Source organism: Haliotis rufescens, unplaced genomic scaffold (genome assembly GCF_023055435.1).
Source record: "Haliotis rufescens isolate VD_foot unplaced genomic scaffold, xgHalRufe1.0.p SCAF_80, whole genome shotgun sequence".
In the NCBI taxonomy this organism is placed as follows: Eukaryota; Metazoa; Mollusca; class Gastropoda; order Lepetellida; family Haliotidae; genus Haliotis; species Haliotis rufescens.
Genome location: NW_025964373.1, coordinates 594,799 through 612,364, shown reverse-complemented (window position 1 = coordinate 612,364; position 17,566 = coordinate 594,799). Strand labels below are relative to the sequence as shown.

The window sequence follows — 17,566 nt, the reverse complement described above, 5'->3', positions numbered from 1 at the left end:
GGTCCCTCTCGGGTCACTCTGACAGATCCACACCCTTATCAGTTTCCACTACTCCAAAGGATAGTGTTGCTTGGCAACATCCCTTGTAAAAGTTGAGAAGCATTCTTCATAGAAAGGAAATGGAAGAATATGCAATACTTTCCTCCCTCTGTAACCACAAGAGGTTGTTTCCACGGTAACCACATCAGCTTATGAATAACCAGGCTTTGATCAGAGAAATTTAACAATAAAAAAACAAAATACAGAAAAGAAATTGGGGGCATTATTAGATGTAATATTCAGGTTTAGCAAGGTGGTGTGACGAATCCCAAGCTAACTCACATGGCTGTTACATATTCATCACCTAGTTGTGCCTTGTTACTCTCTCGTCTACAACCCTCGTAAACAGCTGAGTCAGCTTACAAAAATGCAAAAGCATTAATAAAAGTTATTTACATTGCACATGTTTTTAACCACGTCTTCAATAATACTTTACACGAAAAATTACTTCCCACGTTTACAGTTGGTCGATCGTGTATGGAGCAACCGTAATTATTCTATTCATAAACATATTACTGTCATTTTGTATCCCGGATAATGGATTTTTATAACATTCCCTCAACAACAGTATGTAGTTGGCTGCAGTATACAAGCAACATAGACAAGCTGTAGTGAAATGGACGTGAGTCATGCTTGACACCTGGGTCTGTAGAGAGCCGGCCTGGATCAGGCTGCAGACATTCACTGAAACTTACACACCTCACCAGATAAGGAGGAGCAGTGAGTCCAACAGTGCTGGTTCCCCAGGCCGACCTGCAGGCTCAGTCAGTTACACATGTTAGCATGTAAACCCCATCAGGTCGACCTGCAGGTCTTCTAGATCTTCACAAGACAGTGTTTATCAATCTCTATAGTCTATGTGGTCTTGGCATGTTAATTCCATCAGGTCGACCTGCAGGTCTTCAAGATCTTCACAAGACAGTGTTTATCTGTCTCTATAGTCTATGTGGTCTTGGCATGTTAATTCCATCAGGTCGACCTGCAGGTCTTCAAGATCTTCACAAGACAGTGTTTATCTGTCTGTATAGTCAATGTGGTCTTTGCATGTTAATTCCATCAGGTCGACCTGCAGGTCTTCAAGATCTTCACAAGACAGTGTTTATCTGTCTGTATAGTCAATGTGGTCTTTGCATGTTAATTCCATCAGGTTGACCTGCAGGTCTTCAAGATCTTCACAAGACAGTGACAAGACTGCATATCTATGTCTTCCAAAGGTCTCTATAGTCAATGTGGTCTTAGCATGTCAACCTATCAGATCGACCTGTTCAGTACATCTTAAACAACATATAGCCCCACCAACCATTTGCCAACAGGTCAAAATGGCCCAGAGCATCTGGCTGTGCACCACGTGGGTCGGACTGTCTGTCACATTCATGTATTCATACTGTCTTGAACCCATATAGTGCAGATGTATTAGTAAAAGCACCCACTGCAGTCAACACTAGCAGATTCCAAGGGTACGATTATAACCTGTATCAGGTGAAACTTTACTTTGACAACCATGCCCCACCCAAACATTTGCAGTGACGCTCGACTCCCAAATTCCCAAACTAGGCTGATGTCTGGGTGCAGTATCAAGGTTTGAGCAAATCCAGTTTGAAATAACTGTCAACTTCATTACACAAATAAAAACTGTTCTTTCAACACAAAAGAAATCTGAACTAGTAACCTTTCTGTTTCAGAAACACATTAAAGTGACATAAAATTCCATCTATGATTCTGTTTCCTCTGTCCAACTATCTTCACCCCTAGACAACCCTTGGGAAATCAGTAAATCCTTGCCCAGTGTTAAGTTACCTGTGTGTCAGGTGAGCAGGTGAACGGATGCATCACTGTCCACCTGGTACTTCCCCCGCTACATTTCACTGTCCCCATCCCCCACCTCACAACGCGACAGTGGTAGAAACTAACAGTTTTATCCCACTAGTCCTCATAATGATAACATATAGCAACACCCTTAAAATGGCAAAGTTCTACTAGTCCTTAGGATACCTTAACTATTGGCAGTTTGGCAAGGACTATAGAACTGGTGCCAATTTTTAGTGCACACGTTCAGTGCAAAACAAACAGACCTTTACAGCCAGACAGGCAGTACAATCCCTTTTCAAAAATGTTTTTGCATAATTGCACATATAAACTCTAATGAACTTCATTCATTAAAATTACTCCACCCATGAAGATCCGAGGTAGAATAGGTCTTCAGCAACCCATGCTTGCCGTAAATGGTGACTATGCTTGTCGTAAGAAGCGACTAACGGGAGCGGGTGGTCAGGCTCGCTGACTTGGTTGATACATGTCATTGTATCCCGATTGCGTGGATCGATGCTCATGATGTCAGTCACTGGATTGGTTATGGTTTGACACCGTTTTCCCAGAAATATCACCCATTAGAAGAATCAAACCCAGGCCTTCAGAGTGCCGAGCAAACACTTTAACTACCAGGCTGTTGCACCTGGCCTGCCAAGAATATGAACCAAACTGAAACCATGTTAATTGTTCTACGGGCTATCTGTTTTTTCTTCATAAAGTGAATTCAGTGATGATATTGTCCTGACATGTTTTCCTTCATTCTGCCCTCAATATCAACACCCCTGGCTTCAAATATCTGCAGCATGTTCCAGAAAGTGACAAGCCTGTCCCCATCAGGTCAAACACCTCACACCCGGCCACTACACACATGAGTGAATGTCCTGACCCCAGGTCAGGTGACTGATAGGGCTATTGTTATCACAACCCCCTCTGGGGAGATCGGACAGGTGACGTCCCCACCTCGGGTGTCCTAATGTAACATCACACCAGCCCCCACAGTGCCACACGACCCAGGGCCATCTGTAGCACTCCCTTGGCATTCACTGACAAACAGACACTTGGATTTGAAACAGCACACTGATATCCTACTCAACTGACTGGGGATATTCTTGGTACTCGAAACCAAACTAATTACCTAGATATGTGATGAGTGAGTTTTATATAGCATTCCAGTTATATCACTGCGTGTAAGCTTTATACAGGGAAAAAGCCTGAAGTGATGCAGGTCTCGGGTGTTTACCACTTTGGTGAAACCCACATGCACAAACTAGAAACATGACCAAGGCAAACTGGGATTCAAACTGAAGTCTTGGATTCTGGCGTGCCCAAGGTTGTGTTTGTGTGTGCGTACGTGCGCACATGAGCGTGTGTGCGTGTAACAGCAGCCTTAAATAATCAAGACTGAACCAGACAATCCAGTGATTGATACTGTAAAATATCCCATGCAGTCAGGGTACAATGACATGCAATCATCCAGGTCCGAGTCTGACCAGCCGACAAACAGATGTTCCTATGGACCAATTCTAACCTGGAATCCCCACCAGAGGTCTCTGTCGAGACACTGTGTAACAAGGTATTCCCTATTTCATTGTCTGGACCGTGGCCATGAAAGAGTGCTGACTGCAATCATTCAATTGTCTGAAGTCTTGGATTCAAGGCACAAAATGAGTTATCTTGATTTATCATCCAAAACTGGCTCCCACAGGAGATATTGCTTGTGTGATCTACATTGTAGATATCACTGCAATGAAATTGCATCACAATGCCTTGCAGACCATCATTGGTTACCATGACATCACAATCAAATGACATCATTAATGGCTCTGCTACTGAAGCTGTTAGCACTATGTTTTACACTAAGACACTGATTATTATGGCTACAAACTGAAAGAGTTGGAAGAATGATATTGGATGATAAATAAAATCTCACCCTCATGTCTTTTGATATCAAATATATCAACACTTGTTGATAAAAGTGGAAAAAGTTTTTCCACTTTTATCAACTCGTGTTGATATATTTTAGACACGAGGGTGAGATTCTCTATGTCTCCAAACTTGAAGTTGCTGCAAAATTGTGCTAAAATAAAATAAACATTATCCAACCTCAATAAGTCATTAAGTGTTACTGATAAAATCATGCATAAAAAGTTTTTGATAAAAATTGAAATGCAAAAAAGTAATGATGTTCTCAGTACAATGTTTGTAGATGCTAAATCATATTTACTGTTGAAGTTGAGACCATAATCAATAAACCTGGACTACCGTCTACCATGACAGTCTATCAGGTCTACCATGACAAGGTGTGGGGTCGCCTGCTTGTTACAGCCTTTGCTTGGCGCCCCGAAGGCCTGAGTTTGATTCCCCACAGGGGTACAATGTGTGAAGTCCATTTCTGGTGTCCTCTGCCGTGATATTGCGGAAATGTTGCTAAAAGCGGCATGAAACCCACTCACTCCCTACTATGACTATCCTGACATCAGTATCTACCGAAGTTGTTGGTTGGATTGCTGCTGTGGTTATGGACGAAAAGCCCTCCACAAAACACATCATAATCAATACATGAATGTCATCTATTTCCATGCTGACGACGACACAAGTGGCACATCCCATCCAGATCAACCAGTTGGTAATAACAGGTCGTAATGGCCTTTATGACTGTCGGTGAAACAGACAAGCTTTTATAGGGTAGTTTCCTCATGACCGAGGAATAAAAGCTTGACCTAGACGTCTTGGGTCATTCAAGTAAACGGCCTGTTCATGCAGACATTTCCCGTTGTAAGAATTTTGCTAATGGGCTTATTTTCGATCCCTTTGATTCTTCAGTTTATGCTTAATAGCACTGGAACAATTTGCAGGTTTGTCTGGACAGTAATGGAGTTTGTGTCAGATGTAGGTGGAACGACAGCACCACCAGTAGGCAGGGGGATGTTTGTTGATGAGACGAGATACTCATGAGAATTAATAATTTACTCGGAAACAAATGTCACATTGGAATAATGATTGCTAGTCTATTCAGTCTGTATGCTGTGTGTCATTTTTTTGTGTAGCTTCCGTCAATGATTGGTTATTGATTTTGAGTTCTGTTGGATAAATGAATAAATTGGGTTTTTTTAAATAGCTGATATTTTTAAATGCTGCTTTGAGTAATCATAGATTTACACAAAGAGACAATCAAAAAAAGAATTGATTTAGAAATGATTAATCTGTTTCATACTGTTTATATAATATTCCAAGGATGTGTCCATTATTTCAAGCTAGGTGTCCTTGGCAGACAATTTGGGAAAACGTTATGTTGCTCCAATTGGTCAGTGAAATATAAGTCGTCTGTACACAGCCAGAACAATACTTTTCACGATACAACATGAATTGGGAAACTTGTCATTCCATATTGGAGATATTGACTGACATTTGCTGCAGAACACTGGCCTGAAAGCAAGTCCAGATATCTCTGTACTCTGAATGTTCACAAGACTGATATTTGGTTTAGACCATACTGATTCAACAGATGTTTTGAGATGTGGGGGATAACTCACGTGGAAGACCCAGGCGTAGCACCCTGCATGGGCACAACCTGTGCATGCCATTCTTGGTGTCCCCAGCCAGAAATCATCAGTAGCTTGTTAATATGAATCACGATCTAACGCTACCCATAGGAATAATTAAATGTCTCTCACAAACCTTCAAGGTTAAGTTACTTGTGTGAATAGAAATGCCCATACAAAAATTTGAAACAAGGAATACTTCCTGTGTCAAATTTGAAATTACATCTCATGCATATTTGATGTGTAGGCCACGTGTGTGTGTGTGTGTGATTACTCTCGGACACTTTTAGTGAATATAATTATTTTAAGTGTAATGCACAGTATTTGAAATTAATTTTAAATTATTTTTTTTAACCTGAAAAATATTTTTTAGTAATAACCCATGATAAGATTACTAAAAAGTTCTAAATTTCCCTACATTCAAATCCTAAAACAAAGTTTTAAAGGGCAGGCCTTGCACAATTTCTTAACCCCAACTTGTGCTGCAGGGTAGGCAGACATTATTTTGTACTTGTCCTGCAATATTTTCACTTCCCTATTAAATTTTATACACTTTGATGTTTTCAGTTATTATTTCCATTTTCTGTTAACCTTTGAGTTGAGGATAATTACAACAGACAGCACAAAATAATTCAGTCACTGCCATCTATATTCATCTTTGTCCATTCAAAGTCACTTAGCCATGATCATTTCATCTTCGTTTTAAACAGTCATACTGGGTTTTTTCTCTCAAATATATTCATTTTTGGCCTGTTTGGTAATCTAAACATACTCTTTCTTGTCAACCTCACCATCCCCAGCAATTACCCTCACACAATCATTCACTTTCGTTCTGAAATTTAGGAATCAGTGACAAGTCGCTTATAACTTAAATAATAAATATAATTGCCTCCCTTTAAGATAGTTTCGAGACCTGCTGCACAAACATACTTTTTGTTCATTTCTTCAATAGACAGTTGCCTAGTATGCTGTCTATTCATGATATAAGCTACATGCGGACGAGTAGATTTTTCGAGCCCTGGCAGGTCCCTAGCAAAAAGCCTGAAGGACTTCAGGACCCCCTTAATCTATACCACTGACCCCATTAGACACAGGGGGGCACCGCTGGCCCGGTCGTCTAAGGCGCCAGGATTCACTGTGCAGAGTTGCGTCCCTTGGGCACGCCAAAAACCTATGATTTAAAGTTCGAATCCTGGTTCACCCGGATTATGTTTCTAGGTTTATTTGCACCATACCCGTGCTCGTGGCTTTCACCGAAGTGGTAAACATCTGAGACCTGCATCACTTCGAGCTTTCCTCCCACATTAAGCTGACACCCCGTGATATAACTGGAATACTGTTAAAAGCGGCGTTAAACCCAACTCACTCACTCACTCATTCATAAGACACAGGAAACAACTCATGTTGGTAATTAATTGTAAAATCCTGATTGATGCTTCGGTCATCCCAACTGATCGATCATCGACATGAATCAGCGCAAGTTTGCTATTTCTCAATGTTGGGAACACAAGTTACAACAAGGACCCCTTGACTTGTCTACTTAATTCTGAACACTGCGTGTATACATTATTATGCAAGAAGTGGCATCCATGCTCCATGTCTGTATGAGGCTGTAACATATGCTGATTGATGGCAAAGTGTTAATCGCCAGTTAATTGTAACAATTTAAGTGATGGCAGACAGAGCCTGCTTTGTTTGCCAGAGAGTAGTTTAGTCCCACCTGATCTACATTACCATCAGGACATTGGAAGTCCATGACCTCAGTTATCTAGGTGTTAGGAGAATGTGCTGCCTCAGCATAATGAGGTACCGGTGGAGAAACACTGTAACACCACACTGCGACCTTGTTAATTACAAAGACCTGATTTCAAATGTAGAGGTTGATTTCATGATTTAATGCATTTGTGTTGGATTTATTTCATTCCTTTCAAAAGACAAACTCGGCCATTTTTGAAACTCAGTAGTGGAAACTAAGTCCCATAGTCAAGTGTCCTTGTCAATGTGAGACTTAGGGGCCACCATACACAGCTGCAAACCACAAGGACTCCGCCTTAATTTCTATCACTGCTACCCTGCTTTTAATTACATCCTGCGGGGATTCAGGGTTAGAACAGGTCCCCAGCAACCCATGCTGGTCGTAAGAGGCGACTTGGTATTCTACAATGTGACAGAATATTTCCTTTTGAGTATCTATCCTTTATTTACAGTGCCTGTACTGTTCCACATGCATATCGAAGCCTACTCCTCACTCCACATATTTTAGTAATTGTGCAAAACTATCTGTAAATCACACTGGAGAGCTTCCATTAGGTCGGACTGCTCAGATTTTATAATAAGTACATTTGTGTACGATAAAGAATAAATCCAGATCATGTGATATGCAAATTAGCTTGTGGCCGTGTTGCAATTTTAAGTGAACTCTGTACTGGAGAGAGCAGAATACCTAGGCTGACATTTCCTTCAATAACTGTATGTCTAGCGTGGTATGATCGCTGAATAGTCACTACATTCACAGGACTGACAAATATACAAGATGAAGAATGAGTGAGTATAGTTTTACGCCACTTTTAGCAATATTCCAGCAATATCACGGAGGACACCCGAAATGGGCTTCACACATTATACCCATGTCGGGAATCGATCTGGGCCTTAAGTGTGGCAAGCGAATGCTTTAACAACTAGGCTGTCCCACTGCCATCATAATGAAGCAGACTGCCTCATAAAATCAATATGTCTATCAATCGACTGAGAGGAGAGAGACAGACACTGTTATAACCAATTTGTTAAAGCACCTGACAAATACCTTCAAATACCATGAATACCCGACAGGACAAAAACGATCAAGCACGTGCTGCCAATCAATTTGCAACTGTGGACACAAAAGCAAAACATTTATATTACGAGGAATTATCCCCATGGGGATCCTGGAAGAAGTGCGAAGTTGATAATCTAAATCTGTCCAGCAAACGTAATTTGCTAATTGGCTGTACGAAAGATTGTTTATATGTCGACCCTGGGAATTCTACACCCCAGGTCTTCCTCCTGACACAAGCCAATCTCAGCCTTTCCTATCCTGGCACTGGAGAGCTTGTACAGTTCTTACACTGAAGAGCACATCAATGGAGGGAGGGAGGGGGGAGATTGAGAGGGTGCATCAATGGTTTGCGATTTTTTTACTTCTTGATACGTGTATAAGTACCGATCACAGTTTCATAGAAAATATTGATACATACTTTAAATGTTTTCTGTAATATTAACTGTTACACCAAACACTAAATAGTTGTGAAAATTTGCAGTGAAAATGTAAATATTTTATCCATTATGCCATACTTAACGTGGCAAATTGTAAATCGTCAGCCTGCCAGGTATTTGGCCATCCTGTCTAAGAAACAGATGGCTTTACACAACACAGATAAGAGCACATGCAAGTATCGTGATACGTATCGGATCGCGAACAAAGTATCGTGATACGTATCGGATCGTGAACAAAGTATCGTGATACATATCGGATCAAACAGTTGGTGTATCACCCCAGTCGGAGACAGGTGGGTGAGTGAAAGATGTTATCGTGAGTGAATGGGTGGGTGAATGATTACATGAGTGTGAAGGATTAAATAAAAGATATGGATAGATGAGTGGAATAGGGTGAGAATGCTTTTTTAACACCACTTTGAACAGCATTTCCGTTACAACACTGAATGTCACTTTGATGTACAATAAGGTCCATGTTGACGCTGGTCTTAGACGCTTAGCAGTTTGGTGACTCCCCCATCATAGGAGTGGAAGTGAGTGAAGGAAGGAAAGTGGAAATGTTGAAATTATTACCCAACCACCAATCAATCCAACTGAAAAACCTGTAGTCTGTCTCCCAGACTCCAGAGAATAATTAACAGAAGGAGTCAAACTCAAGTCTAGAATGATTTGGCAAGTCTAGATTACCTCGGCTGAAATTAGGATTGTTCTACACCACTTTTAGCAATATTCCAGCAATATGACGGCAGGGGACACCAGAAATGGACTTCACACATTAGACCCATGTTGGGAATCGAACCCGGGCCTTGGGCGTGACAAGTGAACACATTAACCACTAGGCTACGCCACCGCCCCTGTAGGTGCAGTAACAATGTACTGTGACCTCCTGGGGATGCACCTGCCTGTGATACAGACACTGACAAACACCTGCTGTCTTTTTCACTCATACAAATATTTGACTGACATATATTTACACCAGATACCAAGACCATGTTTCAAAATGTGGATGATTATAATGAAACATGTGTTGCTGCAGCTATCAGTTACCATGGTTACTGACATCAACCCATCAAACTTAATGAAAATGGAAATATATATTATTTAGAGGCTGCCAATGAATCTGCCTCTGGTCAGACCTATCAGATAGGCTTGCAAACAGATTTTGGTGTCGCTCCAGTTACAAAGGCAATATTCCATAAATTAACACTAATACTAGACTAACATCTAGTCTCTGAAATCAACATATGTTACAGGTGTTAAATTATCTTAATAAAAATAAAATAAAAAGGAGCCCAGGGACTCTTTTCATGACACTGCAGTAATCTAGACTTGCCAAACATTATAGACTTGCATGGGCTGTATTGGATAAAATTGTAAATTCAATACTACGACCCTCACAAGTCCTTCATCATTGGTTGATTGGCCCAGTTACTTAACGCTGAATCAGCAATATTACAGCTATTCACATGCATCACTGACCTGAATGTGGCGACAGCTGTCACGCCTGAAGGCACATTAACACATTGTACAAGTGGGGGACCTCTTATGTTCGTTATGGTAACATTAAGCAACATCACCCGAGGGAACACGAAGAATGTATTCTGTATCCTGGGGACATTGAGCCTGGAGACATTACGTGAGATTAAGGAACACCACATACTCTACAAGCTCCCACTGACTTCCTCGTCCCTTTAAATATTATTGTGAATTAGATACCAAAGATGTATAACCTGATTTTTAAGTCTTAAGGTATGTTATTTGTAAAGAACATAAGCATTCAAAGACGGATGTCATAAGGCTGGAATTTTTCTGTCTCACAATCTCTAAGCAACATTATCATGATTATTTTCCCTTCCTGCCAGCCTTTACAGTTATGCTAAAGCCCTAAATGAAGGAAGTCTAGATTTTCCACAGGTTTCCATCTCAGTGTGGCTCCTTTTCAGTTTACATGGAGTTGCATGTTTCTATCAAAATTATATAGTTTCTCCAGACTAAGCAATAGTCTAGACTAGTAAATGGTGTGTGACGTGTTAACAACATACAAAGCATTTGAAAAACTTAAAATTTATGATGTGCACATTGCTCCAACAATATATAACTCTAAAACATTGGATGACAATTAACTTAACAGGAAAAACACACTGATATCGTCTTACAAGGCTACTAGAAGCATCACAAATAAACAAGTACAATCCAGTACCTCCTCAACTACCCTGGACTGTTCGTCATACATGATTTGTGGCAACAAAGTAAATAAACACCTTTAAGACGGGGACAATGACAGTGACAAGTACCAAAGTTCCTACAGAGAGGTACAACAGGCAGCCCTAAATCTTCCCATAAACTACTGACCATTACACCATGGCTCACACTGGGGGAAGAGGGAGGGGGACTTGGAGGGGGAAGAGGGAGGGGAACTGGGAGGGGGAAGAGGGAGGGGAACTGGGAGGGAACTTGGAGGGGAACTGGGAGGGGGAACAGGGAGGGGGAGCTGAGAGGGGGAGCTGAGAGGGGGAACAGAGAGGGGGAGCTGAGAGGGGGAACTGGGAGGGGGAAGAGGGAGGGGGAGCTGAGAGGGGGTACTGGGAGGGGGAACAGGGAGGGGGAGCTGAGAGGGGGTACTGGGAGGGGGAACAGGGAGGGGGAACAGAGAGGGAGAGCTGAGAGGGGGAACTGGGAGGGGGAACAGGGAGGGGGAGCTGAGAGGGGGAGCTGAGAGGGGGTACTGGAAGGGGGAACAGGGAGGGGGAACAGGGAGGGGGAGCTGAGAGGGGTACTGGGAGGGGGAACAGGGAGGGGGAGCTGAGAGGGGGAGCTGAGAGAGGGTACTGGGAGGGGGAACTGGGAGGGGGAGCTGAGAGAGGGTACTGGGAGGGGGAACAGGGAGGGGGAGCTGAGAGGGGGAGCTGAGAGAGGGTACTGGGAGGGGGAACTGGGAGGGGGAGCTGAGAGAGGGTACTGGGAGGGGGAACTGGGAGGGGGAGCTGAGAGAGGGTACTGGGAGGGGGAACTGGGAGGGGGAGCTGAGAGAGGGTACTGGGAGGGGGAACAGGGAGGGGGAGCTGAGAGGGGGAGCTGAGAGAGGGTACTGGGAGGGGGTACTGGGAGGGGGAACTGGGAGGGGGAGCTGAGAGAGGGTACTGGGAGGGGGAACTGGGAGGGGGAACAGGGAGGGGGAGCTGAGAGAGGGTACTGGGAGGGGGAACTGGGAGGGGGAGCTGAGAGAGGGTACTGGGAGGGGTACTGGGAGGGGGTACTGGGAGGGGGTACTGGGAGGGGAAACAGGGAGGGGGAGCTGAGAGGGGGAGCTGAGAGGGGGGACCTGGGAGGGGGAACAGAGAGGGGGAGCTGAGAGGGGGTACTGGGAGGGGGAACAGGGAGGGGGAGCTGAGAGGGGGAGCTGAGAGGGGGAGCTGAGAGGGGGTACTGGGAGGGGGAACAGGGAGGGGGAGCTGAGAGGGGGTACTGGGAGGGGGAACAGGGAGGGGGAGCTGAGAGGGGGTACTGGGAGGGGGAACAGGGAGGGGGAGCTGAGAGGGGGAACAGGGACGGGGGACAGGGAGGGGGGAACTGTTCCTCTCACTAACAGGAAAACAGGGTGGGAGTGGTCCCAAGTTACTTTCACCTGGGTACATGGCAATTTTGTATCTGTTAGCACAATGTCAGTAGCTGGTGTTGATTTTTATTTTGTTCATGACATAATAGATGTAAGTTATATGTATTTATCCAACACCACCCTGGTGTTTACGAGAAACAGATGTCAAGGGAGGTTCCTTGATGTAGAAGAAGTGGGTCAAACGAGAAAAATAACTTCTGAATCAGCACCATCTGATTCTTAGCAAACTCTGTGACAACTTTTTCAACAAGGTTAAAATTCCTATAGTGGACTGATGAAAAGAGCACAGATCATCATCATCATCATCATCATCAAGCTAGGTAGGGGGTGTGGCAAGAGGGAGTCAGGTAGAGTAGGGGGTGTGGCAGGAGCGAGTGGCGCCAGGTATGGTAGGAGGTGTGGCAGGAGGGAGTGGAGCCAGGTAGGGTAGGAGGTGTGGCAGGAAGGGGTGGAGCCAGTTAGGGTAGTGGGTGTGGCAGGGGGGAGTAGAGTCAGGTAGGGTAGGAGCTATGGTAGGAGGTAGGGTAGGAGGTGTGGCAGGAGGGAGTAGAGCCAGGTATGGTAGGAGCTATGGTAGGAGGTAGGGTAGGAGGTGTGGCAGGAAGGAGTGGAGCCAGGTAGGGTAGGAGGTGTGGCATGAAGGAGTGGAGCCAGGTAGGGTAGGAGGTGTGGCAGGAAGGAGTGGAGCCAGGTAGGGTAGGAGGTGTGGCAGGCGGGAGTGGAGCCAGGTAGGGTAGGAGGTGTGGCAGGAGGGAGTAGAGCCAGGTAGGGTAGGGGGTGTGGCAGGAAGGAGTGGAGCCAGGTAGGGTAGGAGGTGTGGCAGGAAGGAGTGGAGCCAGGTAGGGTAGGGGGTGTGGCAGGAGGGAGTGGAGTCAGGTAGGGTAGGGGGTGTGGCAGGAAGGAGTGGAGCCAGGTAGGGTAGGGGGTGTGGCAGGAGGGAGTAGAGCCAGGTAGGGTAGGGGGTGTGGCAGGAGGGAGTGGAGCCAGGTAGGGTAGGGGGTGTGGCAGGAAGGAGTAGAGCCAGGTAGGGTAGGGGGTGTGGCAGGAGGGAGTGGAGCCAGGTAGGGTAGGGGGTGTGGCAGGAGGGAGTAGAGCCAGGTAGGGTAGGGGGTGTGGCAGGAGGGAGTAGAGCCAGGTAGGGTAGGGGGTGTGGCAGGAGGGAGTGGAGCCAGGTAGGGTAGGAGGTGTGGCAGGAAGGAGTGGAGCCAGGTAGGGTAGGGGGTGTGGCAGGAAGGAGTGGAGCCAGGTAGGGTAGGGGGTGTGGCAGGAGGGAGTAGAGCCAGGTAGGGTAGGAGGTGTGGCAGGAAGGAGTGGAGCCAGGTAGGGTAGGGGGTGTGGCAGGAGGGAGTAGAGCCAGGTAGGGTAGGGGGTGTGGCAGGGGGGAGTAGAGCCAGGTAGGGTAGGGGGTGTGGCAGGAGGGAGTAGAGCCAGGTAGGGTAGGGGGTGTGGCAGGAGGGAGTAGAGCCAGGTAGGGTAGTGGGTGTGGCAGGAGGGAGTAGAGCCAGGTAGGGTAGGAGGTGTGGCAGGAGGGAGTAGAGTCAGGTAGGGTAGGAGGTGTGGCAGGAGGGAGTAGAGTCAGGTAGGGTAGTGGGTGTGGCAGGAGGGAGTAGAGTCAGGTAGGGTAGTGGGTGTGGCAGGAGGGAGTAGAGCCAGGTAGGGTACGGGGTGTGGCAGGCGGGAGTGGAGCCAAAACATTTTCTGACCATTTTAATATAAAAAAAGGAAATTTCATAAGAATCATGTGCAGTGTCACAACAGGATGCTGTAAATTCCCAGCCACTTCCTGACAAGAGGAGGACACGTGCAGCATCAGTAACAGAATGTCACTACACGCAGGAAGAATGTGTGGAATAACTCCAGCCTATCTCCCCAGCAGCCAGCTGTTGCAACAACCTCACCTTGCCAGTGTACCTGGGCCAGGTGATGGAGGTACCTGTTCTGCAAACATTTCCCACATGAATAGATCCCTGTGGTCAGGGACTGGTGTCAAGGCAACCAGTGTCACCAGCACTTGTAGCCAAACTTTAGTCCCCAACCAGGACTTGAGCACCTCTATTGTTTACCTTTGGGGTATTTCTGTATAATTTCATAAAACATTCTTTACAGGCTTATTATCAGCAACCGCAAACGTTCCCTGTTAAGATGTAAACATAGAAAAAAGTAAGTGATTTTTTAATCTTTAAAAAGATGCTCACGTAGCTAATGAAACGTTGTCTGTTCTAATGTCTCCTAGCACCCTGAAGTAGTCAAACCTCCACCATTAAGTACATCTCAAAGATAAGTTGTGTGAAAGCATGAGATCTGCTTTGTATTCCACAGCCTTGAACCTAGCCCATAGAAAGATCCCATAAATATTTATGCAAAGTAAGGCAGCACATACTACAGGCTATTCACAAGTAAAAAAATATCATACAACTTAAATTGTCACGCTCGTAGTTTGCTTTTTCTATTCCTTTCAATGCGGTGTGTCTATTTCAGTGCACACATCATTACACTGCAATGTGCAGCCTCAAACACATTTGGAAATGTTAGACACACTCAGAGCTATAATACATCCGGAGCTGAAATATTGCCTCATACAATAAGCTTTCTTGCCATTGTATAAACAGCTCTTCTTCATGTGGGTTGTCCACCATATATATACCACTGTGAAATAGAGAATATACAGTCCACCTTATATATACCACTGTGAAATATAGAATATACAGTCCACTGTATATATACCACTGTGAAATATAGAATATACAGTCCACCTTATATATACCACTGTGAAACATAGAACATACAGTCCACCTTATATATACCACTGTGAAATATAGAATATACAGTCCACTGTATATATACCACTGTGAAATATAGAACATACAGTCCACCTTATATATACCACTGTGAAATATAGAATATACAGTCCACCATATATATACTACAGTGAAATATAGAATATAAAGTCTACCACAGATGAGACTATTCACTAGCGTAACATACCAACTGGTTGTGATTTGGTCGCAAACAATGGACTTTGTTGGACTTAGGCATGGTAAGTGTGATTTATGTATTACCTGAAGGCAGTGCGAGGCACACCTTCAAATTGAAACTTCCCACAATGCACCTTCTGTCAACACTTTTTATGAGTAGTCGTAAGTTCAAATACAATCCTGATCACTTTCAATGACTGCAATATTTTAGCAATGTACTACTTAAAAGTAGTTACAGATCATGTGATGCTGTAATGTTACCATAGTGACCCTAGTTAGACAAACTACAGCAGCATGAAAGAACCTGGTATTCTTTAACTTCTTTTGAGTTGTATATTTTTATTAACTGCAACATCAGCAACATTTGTGATAGGTCATTTTCACGTGCAACGTCAGCAACATTTAAAATAGGTCATTTTCACCTGCAACGTCAGCAACATTTAAGATAGGTCATTTTCACCTGCAACGTCAGCATCATTTAAGATAGGTAGTTTCACCTGCAATGTCAGCAACATTTAAAATAGGTCATTTTCACCTGCAACGTCAGCAACATTTAAGATAGGTTATTTTCACCTGCAATGTCAGCAATATTTAGGAATTATTATGATCAACTACTGATCAGACATATTTCCCATGTAGGCTTTCACATCAGTATTTTCATGCCAAGTTGGTAATTCTTCGTGTTGCTATGGGAACCGGTGTAAATAAACTAAAATCAGTAGATAAGTGCATAGACATACATGTAAAGCCTCAATCTGGAACTCTTCGTTATTTCATTTATCTACACTCATGAATGAAAGGAGATATATGCAAAGGACATTTTGTACATTTAATTGCAATCTGAACAGTTGCCATGGCGATGTAATATACCAATGTAGCCAAGTGTAATATGAAAGTGGTGCTGCTTTTCATATGACAATTGTGACATTTAATCCACAAGCATTGAAAAGACCATTCCAACATTACCTTTTCATACATAATTAACGAAAGCAAATGTCAGAGCAGATACATTTGGAGGAGTTTTCCCTGTAAAATGTCACCATATTTCAGTGTTAATCAATATGAGATGGGAGGGAGGCTGCGAGGCACATCAGCAGCTTGGTCAGGTCAGCATGACCCAATGATCAGACAGCTGACCCTCTACTTCAGCGATTACCAACTAAATGCAAACATGCACTATTCATGCTTTAACACAACAAGGCTGACTATATAAACCACACAAACATTGAAATGATTTAGCTAAAAACATTTGACAAGCCAAAATATTAGAACTGTTATCGTGGTCAAATCCTAGATTTAACAATGAGATGTAGACATGAAGAAGCAATGGGAATTCCTCAGCAGTCATGTTGGCAGAAATACCCCATACAAGTTCTACTTTGAATGACCGTTCTAAAATACCCAAGATTAATACATTAACCCATCTAAGTGCTAAACTTTCAGCCCCATTTGTACTGCAGTGCTGCCTGCTCTCACTGCTTTAACCCTTGATCATCTACTGTGCTTCTTGGCCCCATACACCCCGGCTCCGGTCTCTACTCCACTTCCTGACAAGCTCCTCCGCCTGGCTCCACTACCCCCTGACACGCCCCTCCGCCTGGCTCCACTACCCCCTGACACGCCCTTCCGCCTGGCTCCACTACCCCCTGACACGCCCCTCCGCCTGGCTCCACTACCCCCTGACACGCCCCTCCGCCTGGCTCGACTACCCCCTGACACGCCCCTCTGCCTCGCTCCACTTCCCCTGACACGCTCCTAAGCCTTGCTCCACTACCCCCTGACATGCTCCTCCGCCTGGCTCCACTACCCCCTGACACGCCCCTCTGCCTGGCTCCACTACCCCCTGACACGCCCCTCTGCCTGGCTCCACTACCCCCTGACACGCCCTCTGCTTGGCTCCACTACCCCTGACACGCCCCTCTCACCCAACCCACCCTAGGCCTGAATTGTCTTCACCCTCTTGCCTCTCCTGCCACACCCAGCTGGCTCCTCCCATCTTTTTACACACAAGTGTTTTTACACAACCTGTTGCCAAACAATCACGGAAATGTGTGATCTCTGTTAACATCCAACACGTCCAGGGCCAAGACACACAGCGTGCATATTTCATGCTAATTACCCCACCCCCTGTCAATCAACAGGTTGAATGAGGACAGTTTGTTTCATTAAGGTAATGTTGTTGTCTGATATCTGGCATAATGGGAAACAACAAATCGTTGAATTTTATAATAAGTAAAAATTCACTTAACCATTCCTGTCTAACAAAGGCAAGGCAACTTAAAGGTAAAAAACTGTTAACTACACTGCCTTAATATAAATACAAGTAAACTGAC

The 17,566-nt window shown here is 44.5% G+C and overlaps 1 protein-coding gene across 47 annotated transcripts in view; it reads right to left on the bottom strand.

The window, feature by feature from the left end:
- The window catches only part of LOC124137436 (titin-like), a 228,112-nt gene that overhangs the window by 201,759 nt on the left and 8,787 nt on the right, over positions 1–17,566 (bottom strand). The window lies entirely within an intron of this gene.